Source organism: Nerophis lumbriciformis, linkage group LG10 (genome assembly GCF_033978685.3).
Source record: "Nerophis lumbriciformis linkage group LG10, RoL_Nlum_v2.1, whole genome shotgun sequence".
In the NCBI taxonomy this organism is placed as follows: Eukaryota; Metazoa; Chordata; class Actinopteri; order Syngnathiformes; family Syngnathidae; genus Nerophis; species Nerophis lumbriciformis.
In genome coordinates, this window is record NC_084557.2 from 30,366,576 (window position 1) to 30,379,494 (window position 12,919).

Here is a 12,919-nt window from a genome sequence, read left to right on the forward strand (position 1 = left end):
TGCTGGCTTTTGAACTTTGCGTCGATAACAATCTGGATGGTTCGCTTACCCTTTGGTCCGGATGACACGATGTCGAATATTTCCAAAAACAATTTGAAATGTGGAATCGTCAGACCACAGAACACTTTTCCACTTTGCATGAGTCTATCTTAGATGACCTCGGGCCCAGAGAAGCCGGCGGCGTTTCTGGATGTTGTTGATAAATTGCTTTCGCTTTGCATAGTAGAGCTTTAACTTGCACTTACAGATGTAGCGACCAACTGTATTTAGTGACAGTGGTTTTCTGAAGTGTTCCTGAGCCCATGTGGTGATATCCTTTAGAGATTGATGTCGGTTTTTGATACAGTGCCGTCTGAGGGATCGAAGGTCACGGTCATTCAATGTTGGTTTCCGGCCATGCCGCTTATGTGGAGTGATTTCTCCAGATTCTCTGAACCTTTTGATGATATTATGGACCGTAGATGTTGAAATCCCTAAATTTCTTGCAATTGCACTTTGAGAAACGTTGTTCTTAAACTGTTTGACTATTTGCTCACGCAGTTGTGGACAAAGGGGTGTACCTCGCCCCATCCTTTCTTGTGAAAGACTGAGCATTTTTTGGGAAGCTGTTTTTATACCCAATCATGGCACACACCTGTTCCCAATTAGCCTGCACACCTGTGGGATGTTCCAAATAAGTGTTTGATGAGCATTCCTCAACTTTATTGTCAACTTTCCCAACTTCTTTGTCACGTGTTGCTGGCATCAAATTCTAAAGTTAATGATTATTTGCAAAAACAATTTTTTTTTATCAGTTTGAACATCTTTGTAGCATATTCAACTGAATATGGGTTGAAAATGATTTGCAAATCATTGTATTCCGTTTATATTAACACATTTTCCCAACTCATATGGAAACGGGGTTTGTATATATATATACACGTGGTTTCGTCAGAATACGGCATACTTCTTCACAGTCTTTGATGTGGAGTCAATAAAGTAAGAATTAGCTCTAGACTTTATTTCTGTTTTGCAGGGTGAGATTATTTGATGTTTCTTTGATGTCTGACTCAGTGATGAAACTGAAGCTTGGCCTTATAATAATGCTTGCTTGTTGTTTCATAAATTCTACAAAAAATCCAAATGGTGGATAATGCACGTCCTCTCGTCGCTTATAATATGCACCAACTGAGGCCCATTTCTCTTGTAGACGAAAGGGAAGTTTCCGTACTATTGGGTTGACCCCTCTTGCTGTGTCGAAGAGTAAGAGACCAGGTAAGGTGTCTATTATCTTCATCAACTCAGGACATCTAACTAATTAATAAACAAATACATTGGTTTCGCAAACCCTACACTCACTTCTGTGCACATAATCTCTTTGTTGCCAGGGCATTAAAGCGAAGCAAGAAGGTTTTGGGAATGGATTGATTCACATAAATCTCGTAAATTGACCTGTTTGCGTGGGTTTTTACTTGGTACACCTCACATTATTAAGGCTATATGCACACACTGTACATGATGCCTCTCAATAATGTGATATAACCAACAACACATATTCATGATACAATTGATGCTTAACAAGACAGTATCTTCATGAAAAAAGAACCTTCCATCAAATAGCATTACAAGACAAACAAATCCCAGATACAAAAGGTGTGAAGACCTCCCCTTTAAAATATACCCAATATAAGGATGATTTGTGGCACTTATGCATAAAAGGCTTTCTTAATATCAAGCCTGTGAGTAGGGTTATGAGTGTGTGTGCTGAGGGGTCATTCAAAGGGTAAGTGGGGCTACAAAAGGGATTTTACCGCCCAGTGATGACAGGAATTCCTAAATTAATCCTCAACTTCTCAAATCCTTTTGTGTGTTATTGAACCAATATGGCACATGGTCACCGATAATTCCACAAGCTATTCCAGTTCATGAGCATTCACAAGAAGTCCAGGCACGGTTTATGGGAAAAACAGGGGACGGGGTGAGAATAAAGGTGTGTAACAACACATCTATTGACCACACTGAAAATCCCCATATGATTTTTTATATTCTCAAACAACAGTTCAGTGAACTGTCATACTCAAGCATGCCCTTTACAATACACTGCCCATGCCAGGTGAAGATCCTATAGAATATTGGATTAGGCTCAACAAAACAGTTAATGTGGTAGATGAATGTCTGAAAAGACAAGGCCGCAACATTGATGACCCAGGTCATAAAGTCAGCATGATGTTTATCAAACACTGACCAGCATGTGAGATGCAGGAGAGGCTAGATGAGCACATGCAGGATAAGAAAGCTTGAACTGCTACTATTAGGCCACCTAAGCTGAGCACAGTAAAGCACAAAGTCCATTCCCGGTGTCATATAACTATAGCTGATAATGCACTAGTACCAAACACCATTGTGCTGTTGGTGCCATGGCAAGGATTAGGGTTAGGGTTAGCATACACAATTATCTGCCAACCCCTGGGCTCAAGTCGGAGTGCCTCGCTCCTTTCGAAAGGTTTGCAGGGTTTGTCGGGCTTCTGATCATTCTACATTGTCTCACTGCAGGTGGTAGAACAGGTGTTTAAAGTACTTATGGCCAGGTCACTGGAAGAAGGACTGCCATGATTAGACCAACGGACGCCGCTATTACCTTGCCAACAGTGCTGGTGGAGAGACCCAACAGTTAAACAAGAAAACCCACACCTGGAGAGGGGTGGTGGGGGTATTGTGGATGAACTCCTCACTAATGTACACGACTCAGTTCGTTTATATGAGAGCTGCTGTGCCAAAGCACCAAAGGGGATCCAAATAGTAGTTCAAGCCAAGCAGAAGATCCAACCTGGTCAGCATGACAATCTCCTTTTTGGCTCAAATATCATCAAATGTGTGATTTGTGTCCTAAAGGGTGATGATGACTACTGAAACATTGCATCCAGACCTGTGCATCAATCTGATCCCGATATTGAGCATTTCTTATCGATGTTTACCAATCTCGAGCACTGGAGAGGGAGTGAGGTTCCTGATAAAATTGGCACCGTCAAGCTCACCCAAGCAGTGACACTCCTACCCAGGCATGAACACTTAGTTTTGGGCAGACTCCCTACTAATGTGCGTATGTCACCTGGAAGCAGAGTTGTTATAGAGCCAACCAACTCCAAAAGCCATGCCACAAAGTGTCCTGGTGGGTCGTCTTTTCACAATTCTCTGGGGTGATAGATGGGTTCCGATGAAAGTTGTCAGCCCATCTGACAAAGCTATCATGCTGAGAAGAATGATAGCTTGGCAGTCAAAGACCTGTATGTTTTTCAGGGTCTACATGTAGCTACAGAGAAACAATCATATGCAAAATATGAGACATATGACATTGTGATACAGCAATCTTATTCAGGGAAACAAAAACTTGGCACATTAAATCAGCAACTTGACACCTCGCACAGTGCCTGTACTGCTGGTCAGTTGGCTAAAGGCTTGTCAGAGGTGGGCCTAAATTACATCAATATACTAAATACCAAGACATTTTTTCCAAGCATTCATTAGACTGCAGTGATGTCAAGGGATACGAGCACCGCATTGATCTCACCGGTAATCGCCCTTTTCACTTACCATACAGGAGGGTATGCTTCGCCACTGGTCATGGTGTGGAAGAAAGACGGTGGGTTGCGGATTTGCACTGATTTCAGGTGGTTGAAGGCCCGAACCTTAAAGGACACCCATCCCTTGCCACACCAGTCTGATTGTCTTCCTGCTTTTGTTGGCAACTGCCTCTTTAGCCCAATGAACCTCACTCCTGGCTTCGTTAACATCCCGATGCACAAAGATGACAAGAGGTACTCAGCTTTCACAACCCCCCTTGGACTACATGAATATAATCGCATGTCGCAGGGACTGTGTAACAGTCCAGTGTCCTTTATGAGGATGATGATTAGGATCTATGGGGACAGGAACTTCACAAAACTTTTTATTTCTTATTTTGATGATCTTCTTGCGTTTGTGTCGTCAGAGGATGAGACCCTGTCCAGACTCAACACAGTGTTTCAGAGGTTGCGTGAGAACAACTTGAAACCTGTCCCTAAGAAGTGTGTTGCCTCTGAGTCTAAAGAACACGGCATTGTTGGGCATTCACGATCTGGCAGGTCATCAGGGTCAGGACTGCACTCTCTTACTGGCAAGGCAGTGCTTTTACTGACCTGCTATGGAGAGAGATGTTAGAGCACATGTCATGTGCTGTCAAAGATGTGTGCTTGGGAAGTCTCAGGAAACTGCTACTCGTGCACCTCGAGAAACCATTAACAGCTCTGTCCCATGATCCACATGATCAGTCTTTGACAAAGACTGAGTTTTGAGCATTAATACATGTGCGTATGTCTGCAGGACACATTTTTTGGGGGGGCCAAGTGGTGTGAGGCGTAGCAGATGTTGCATTAAGCCAAAGGGGATTCGGAGACCCTGATCAATCGCTTTCTTCCCTGAACCTCGTATGTGAGGTAACTTTTAAGTTGACTGTGGACTAGGTCCTTTGTTTCACTTTTCACTTGTGCCAGATTGTGTCTTAGATAGACAACTGTACGCTCCTTACAGTCCTGAGATTCTTTAGTATCAGAATGTTGGTGAATTTCAGGAGGGGTGAATGTAATCAGATTGAAATTATATATATTTTTTGTATGGTTGAAATGTCACCAAATCCTGATCATTCATGTTTCTTATATGGTTAAGATGTGTTTTACTTTCAATATTCATTCAATATCAGTTCGCGCCAGACCCGCTGAGAGGAGATCATTTATTATTTTGCTTGTCACTTTTTGAACATTTATTTCCGTTTTTGGACAATATAAACTTTAACACATATACAAATGTTAATATCATCGATGTGAACACACAGTTACAGTGTCAATTGAATATAAACACTTTAAACAGACCTTTTGCAGGCTTTATTGTAGACATGTATCCACGTGTTACAATGTTCTTTGTGTGTTTATTTGATAACAGAAGCTTGAAACCTGTGTGCTGTGTGGAGGAGACTGCATGTTACTGAGCCTTATTGTCTTGTTTATTTGTACAAACATCATTAAAAGAGCAACCAGTAGCTGGTCTTGGTCCGGGTCCTTTCTTCACCCAGTAAAATAAAGAACACAATGCAGAACAAACAAGGGTTAACAGATGTGCATCCAACAAGACATTAAACTGATAAAGACAATGCACGCCCGCTACAGTTGCAATCATGTGACCTAAAGGCATTTAGATAAATAGATAGATAGATATATCTTTATTATCATTGTACATTGTACAACGAAATTGCAAGCAAACTCATTTAGCGCAAACTCATAATGACACATAACGAAACTAAATAACATTGGTACTAAGATAACTAGATAAAAACAAATACATAAAAAACATAAAATACCAAACACACAGCTCATTCTTTTTTATGCCTTGTGTTCAGCGACACTATTGCTCTCAGGTAGAAAGTGTTCAGCATTTTATTGCCCTGTATCAGTTCAAAAAGTTTATGTCCGGGGTGAGATGGGTCCCTTATGATGTTTTGGGCCTTTTTGAGGCACCTGGCACTGTACAGTTCATCGAGGGAGGGGAGAGAGCAGCCAGTGATCTTCATGGCAGTTTTTATGACTCTCTGAAGTGCATTTCTCTCTTGCCGCTGTGCAGCTGGCATACCATACACACATGCAGTATGTCAACACACTTTCTATTGAGTAGGGATAGAAAGACACTAGTAGTTTTTGTGACAGGTGGTTCTTTCTGAGGAGTCTCAGAAAATAAATTCTCTGCTGTGCCTTTTTGATGGTCACTGAGGTATTCGCACTCCACGACCGGTCTTCCTTGATCTGGATGCCCAGGAACCTGAAGTTATAGACCCTCTCCACACAGTCCCCGTTGATGTACAGTGGTTGGATACTTTCCATTTTTTCCTCTAGAAGTCCATGATCAGCTCCTTCGTCTTGGTGGTGTTAAGGACCAGGTTATTTTCCCTGCACCACCCAGTTAGCCACTACACTTCATTTCTGTAGGCAGACTCATCTCCCCCCAGAAATGAGTCCCACTACTGTAGTGTCGTCTGCAAATTTAATAGTGGTATTGCTGTCATGGGATGGGGTGTAGAGTCATGAGTGTAGAGGGTGTAGAGTAGGGGGCTTAGCACACAGTCCTGGGGGGAGTTGGTGCTGATGCTGATGGATGCTGAGGGGTGGGAGCCTACTCTCACCCTCTAAGAGCGATTTGTCAGAAAGTCCAGGATCCATTGGCAGATGGAGGAAGACAGTCCCAGCCTCGTCAGTTTGGGCACCAGTCTGTGGGGGAGGATGGTATTGAACGCAGAGATAAAATCAACAAAGAGTAGCCTTGCATAGCTCCCCTGCTGCTCTAGGTGGCTCAAAGCAGTGTGGAAGGTTGTTGCGATAACATCCTCTGTAGATCTGTTGGCCCTGTACGCAAACTGCTGTGAGTCCAATGCAGGTGTCAGACTTAAGGTGATGTTCCCCCGAACCAGAGTTTCAAAGCACTTCATAATGATTAGTGTAAGTGCCACTGGACGATAGTCATTCAAGCTGTTTACTGCAGGTTTTTTTTCGCAGTGAGACAATAACAGAGGCCTTTAGACAGGGTGGGACGATGTACTGGGACAAGGACTAGTTGAAAATCCTGATAAAGACAACAGCCAGCTGGTCTGCACAGGTCTTTAGTACACGTCCAGATATGCCATCTGGTCCAGCAGCTTTCCTCTGGTTGACCCTCATTAGTGTGCGCTGCACCTCATGTTCCTCCAACATGAGGACGTTGTCACGAGTTGAGGGTTGTGATGTGACTGCATGTGGTTGCTCTGCCTCGAAGCGAGCAAAGAAGATGTTCAGTTTCTTCGCCAGCGATGCGTCTCCGTCAGCCACAGCGAGGTTGTTGGATTTGTCGCCGGTGATGTGCAGCACCCCCTGCCACACCTGTCTTGTGTTGTTGCTGCTTAGGTGTCCCTCTATTCTCTTCTGGTATGCTGTCTTGGCCTCTCTGATGCCTTTCGTCAGGCTGGCTCTGGCAGAACTGTACTGTGCCCCATCACCACACCTAAAGGCCTTGTTTCTCTCCTTCAGCAGGGTCCTGACCTCACCAGTCATCCAGGGCTTTTGGTTTGGATAGACCCGGATGCGCTTCTCGGTCATAGCAATATCCGTGCAGAACTTGATATAGCTCAGCACAGATAAAGTGTAGTCCTCCAGGTCCTGCTGTTCAAAGATGCACCAGTTTGTTCTTTCAAAGCAATCCTGGAGCTGTTGAGAGGCACCCTCAGGCCAGATTTTAACAGTCTTAGTTGTCAGGGGAGCACTTTTCCTGAGGGGGGTGTATGCTGGGATTAACAGCACTGACAGGTGGTCGAACTGGCCCAGGTGTGGTAGTAGCTTAGCTCTGTAGCTACTCTTGATATTAGAGTATGCCTTTTCCAGAGTGTTTTTCCCCTAGTTGCACAGTTTTCAGTTTAGCATGATTAAAGTCCCCAGCAATGATGTGCACCGACTCAGGATACGCACTTTGTTGACTGCTAATGGAGTCATGTAACATTCTGAGGGCCGTACTAGCTTTAGCTGCCGGTGGTATGTAAACAGCCAATAGCATGACAACATTAAACTCCTGTGGAAGGTAGATGGGCCGGCATTTCACAGTAACGTACTCCAGATCTGAAGAGCAGTGACTGGTAACATTCTTGGTGTTGGTGCACTAACAGTTGTTGACATAGATGCATAGACCCCCTCCTCTGCTCTCACCGGAGTCTTTGGTTCTGTCATGCCGCTGTGTTGTGCAGCCCGCTAGCTCGATAGCCGTGTCCGGGATGAGCAGAATGCAGCTGTCCCCGACAATCGTATTTGTCGCAATCTGCAGCTTCAGCTCGTCCAGCTTGTTGGCGAGGGATTTTGCATTTGATTAAAAAAATGCTGGGAAGCGATGGTTTCAATGGCAACTTGCGGAGCCTAGCTAGCGCGCTAGCTCTGCAGCCCCATTTTTGCTTCCTGTCCCTCCGCCTCCTTCTCCTGGGAAATGTAATCCACGGAGAGCCCGGTGTCCTGGCTATGCCTGCCGGTATCTCGTGTAAGCGAAGAAACTCAGCTGTGACGTCTTACTCAGTCCGTAGTCCCAATTTTAGAAGTTTGGGTCGACTCTAGATGTTAGTCGCCCGGCATAATTTGGACAGACATACACACCATACAAGAAAAAATATAAAAAACTTGCACCAAAAAAGAGAGCTCTGAACCGCTGCGTGTATGCGCACCGCCTTCATTTCCAGGTTTCAGGTGGTTGTCTAGAGTCCCATTAGGTTACTGTTTATTTACTTACATTACTGCAAATTTGGCCATATTTTGAAACGTTCAGAGGCAAATATATAAGCTATCATGACATTTTTTTTTAAATGGGATGGAGTGGATTCATACACTCTTAAGAAAAATATATGTTTTTTAATTTAAACCATTTATCATCACCAAAGTAGAAGTTACTGCTTGCCTCGACCACATTTCCTTGACACTTACAAAGATCTAAAGAAGAAAAGATTAGAGGCACATCACGTCTTCACATCTGGAGGGGTCCACAAATTAAGCATTAATCTACGAAAGACGAGGGCGGCTGTGGCAAACCCGCTGGAGCAGCAGGAGGCGGTGGCCTGGCTGGGCACTGGAGGCGGCAGCCGGGCTGACATGATATGGTGTGAACAGATCATGACAGGTTGTTTGTTTTGTCAATGCCTTGTCTCAAGCTATGTGCACATGAACAAAATTAATCAAATTAAAAGCCTAACCCAAATTAAAAAACTTTAAGGAAACACGCCATTTCGGAATATTCTGACCCGATCAGACACGTTTGGATCAAAATTTATTTCCGATCGAGACGGGTGGTTTATGCCGACAATCATTCCGACTGGACCAAATGTACAGCAGAAATCACATTTCATTAAAATACAAAAAGTTTAATAATCCATCCATCCATTTCCTACCGCTTGTCCCTTTTGGAGTCGCGGGGGGTGCTGGAACCTATCTCAGCTGCATTCGGGCGGAAGGCGGGTTACACCCAGGACAAGTCGCCACCTCATCACAGGGCCAACACAGATAGACAGACAACATTCACACTCACATTCACACACTAGGGCAGACCTGGGCATTCTGCGGCCCGTGGGCCACATCTAGCCCTTTGTGCGTCCCTGTTCGGCCCGCGTGAGGCCAATCATAAATTACAAAATACATTTTAAAAAGTATCTATGTCGAGTGTGCAATACAACGGTGCTGCTTTTGTTTTGAAAAGCGTTATTTGTATTACTTCCGTGTGGACGTATGCGCGTGTGTGATTGTGAGTGAATGTGAACAGCAGCAATCACAAATTACAAAATACATTTTAAAAAACATCTATGTTGTGCGTGCAATACAACTGTGCTGCTTTTATTTTGAAAATGGTTATTTATGGGCGTATGTCCGGGTGTAACCTGTGAGTGAAGGTGCACAGCGACAAGTGATGCCCGGTTACCACCGAGATGTCAGATCACACTAAAAAAAGAAAAGTCGATGACGAATGCCGTGTTTCCAACAAGTCATGGACTGACAAGTATTTCTTTACAGAAATTAAAGGTAACGCCGTGTGCTTAATTTGTGGTACACAGGTTGCTGTGTTTAAAGAATATAATTTGAATACCGGAATCTGTCTGATGAAGAGCGCGCAAGGGAGGCTGATGCGTTGATGGTAAAACTGCAAACCCAACAAGGACTTTTTGCCATATTTCACACCCCTAGATATGCAGCCGTCAGGACAAGTTTTGTCATTTCTCACAAAATCGCCAGAAAAAGTAAGGCGTTTTCTGACGGAGAGTTTATTAAGGAGTGCTTATTGGACTCTGTTGCGCTGATATGCCCGGAAACTTGGAGCTTCAGCTGAAGAACAGAACGGACAACTTTTGACTGTTTTTCGCTGGCTTTGGATGAGAGCTGCGATGTACGTGACACTGCCCAGCTGCTCATCTTCTTACGTGGGATAACTGCAGACTTTCAAATCACGGAGTAGCTGGCAGCCATGCAGTCAATCAAAGAGACAACCACAGGTAATGACTTGTTCACAGAGGTAAATGCGTGTTTGGACATGTTAGGACTGAAATGGGACAATCTGGTAGGGTAGGTGTGATAACAGAATGTTGTCCAAATCTGACGGGGAAAAATGTTGGACTTTTAAAGAGGATGCAGGATAAACTTTAAATCAACCCTGTGCAGAAATTGTCATTTTTGCATTTTTGTTATACATCAGGAAGTGTAGTGTAAGACAGTGTTAAAAATAAAACCATCAAAAGCAATCTGCTTTTGTATAAAGTTAAGTTAGGTTAAATTAAATTATTATTACTATTAATTATTATTATTATTATTATTATTATTTATCTTACGGTATATCAAAAATAATATTGAGCAAAATTTAATTGAAATATTGTCGATGCGGCCCTCCAGCAGTGCTCGGGTTGCTCATGCGGCCCTTGGTAAAAATGAATTGCCCACCCCTGCACTAGGGCCAATTTAGTGTTGCCAATCAACTTATCCCCAGGTGCATGTCTTTGGAGGTGGGAGGAAGCCGGAGTACCCGGAGGGAACCCACGCAGTCACGGGGAGAACATGCAAACTCCACACAGAAAGATCCCGAGCCCGGGATTGAATTCAGGACCTTCGTATTGTGAGGCACATGCACTAACCCCTGTATCACCGTGCTGCCCAGCTAAACTGGACAATCATGCATTACATACTATACACAGTGTTGGGACTAACGCGTTACAAAGTAACGCGTTACTGTAACGCCGTTAGTTTCGGCGGTAACTAGTAATCTAACGCGTTATTTTTTGTATTCAGTAACTCAATTACCGTTACTACATGATGCGTTACTGCGTTATTTTACGTTATTTTTTAATGTAGTATCGGCTAGAAACAGAAGAAGTGTCGTCCTTCTGTCTCACAAGGAAAAGAAAAGGCGTGCTTTCCTCGACCGAGGAGCGGAGCGCAGGGGAAACGTTCCTCCAGGGCCTATGTACTTCGGGGCTAACAACTTTCACACAGCTCCGGACTCGAGGGTGAATGATGAGGCCGGCGGTTTGTTGCAAATTTGCGACTTTATTAGTGTCTTACACGCAGCCATCCACCAAGCTAGAGCACCTGCACACACTAACTGTTGCGCTCCCTCACCTCTCTCGCCCACTCACTCACTGACGTCACTCACCTCACATGCTGTCATATCTTAAAGGGCCACACACACACACACATACGCTACTCTCATAACAACTAACAAGACATCATGGTGAAGTCAGAAGTCGAGTTTCTTAACAAGTTAACATGGACACATTGTCACTACTTTTCTTTTGTCGAGCACAAAGAAAATAACAGTTTAGTTAAATGTAAGTTGTGTCTTGGATCAAAGATCCCATCTACTTAAAGTTAAAGTGCCAATGATTGTCACACACACACTAGGTGTGGTGAAATTATTCTCTGCATTTGACCCATCACCCTTGATCACCCCCTGGGAGGTGAGGGGAGCAGTGAGCAGCAGCAGTGAGCTGCAGCAGTGACCGCGCCCGGGAATACTGCCCAAAACAGCAATTCAAATCTGCTGAAACAGCTACATAAATGGTAAATGGGTTATACTTGTATAGCTTTTCTACCTTTTTAAGGAACTCAAAGCGCTTTGACACTATTTCCACATTCACTCATTCACACACACATTCACACACTGATGGAGGGAGCTGCCATGCAAGGCGCTAACCACCACCCATCAGGAGCAAGGGTGAAGTGTCTTGCTAAAGGACACAACGGACGTGACTAGGATGGTAGAAGGTGGGGATTGAACCAGTAACCCTCAGATTGCTGGCACGGCCACTGCTAGCCAGGACAACATTGATAGAGCCATTGCAGCGTATGTGCTAGAAGACATGCAGGCTATTTCTACAGTGGAGTCACACGTTTTCAGGCAGCTAATTAGCATGATACCGGCGTCAAACAACAAATGGCACGGAAAACATGTTCCAAGTACCTGGACAGTGAGCACATAAACATGGAAAGCGAGCTAAAGAAAACACTCCAAACTCTGCCTCTGCTCATCATTGAAGGTACACACTCTGTCAATTCTCTTATATACTCTTTCATTCTAGACTTCTAGAATGTTTGATTATCACATCACTCTAAATGTATAGACTATAAAGTTCACAAACATAAAGAGGGATGCTAGTGGGCCAGGCCAATCTTTCCTTATCTCTAAACTAAAACTGGGGAAATGTGTAGAGTGTTCTGGGCTTCACTACAGTGTTGATCTCCTGAATACATGATTTTATTTCACAATTCCTTGAGAACAAAAATGCGTGGTTAGGCTTTGTGTAAGTCATGTGTGCCTTCCTTGGGTGAAGCCAGCTTTACAGCTATGTTGTCATTATGCTGTTTGTTACTTATGTATGTTATGTTGCAGCTATTTACAATAGTTTTGTCAATTTGTTTTGGCCTGAAATAAACTGGCCCTTTGAAACATATCTTTGTCTTTGTGTGTTGTATGTAGAGCACATTGCTTAGCAGAGTTCAGTGATGCAAATGCATGTCAAGTTGATCAACACATTGTATTATTCTCCAGTGCAATAACAGTACTGCAATGAAGGCTAAAAGGGCATCAATGAGAGCCTTAAAAAAAAAGAAGTAACTAAATAGTTACTTTTCACAGTAACGCATTACTTTTTGGTGTAAGTAACTGAGTTAGTAACTGAGTTACTTTTGAAATAAAGTAACTAGTAACTGTAACTAGTTACTGGTTTTCAGTAACTAACCCAACACTGACTATACATTACCTTTTGCACTATATTCATTTATATTATCATGTGTTGTCAACTTTGTACTTTTTTTGTTATTATTATTTTTTATGTCATTGCCTGAAATAAATAAATACATGAATGAAATGAAAAAAAAAA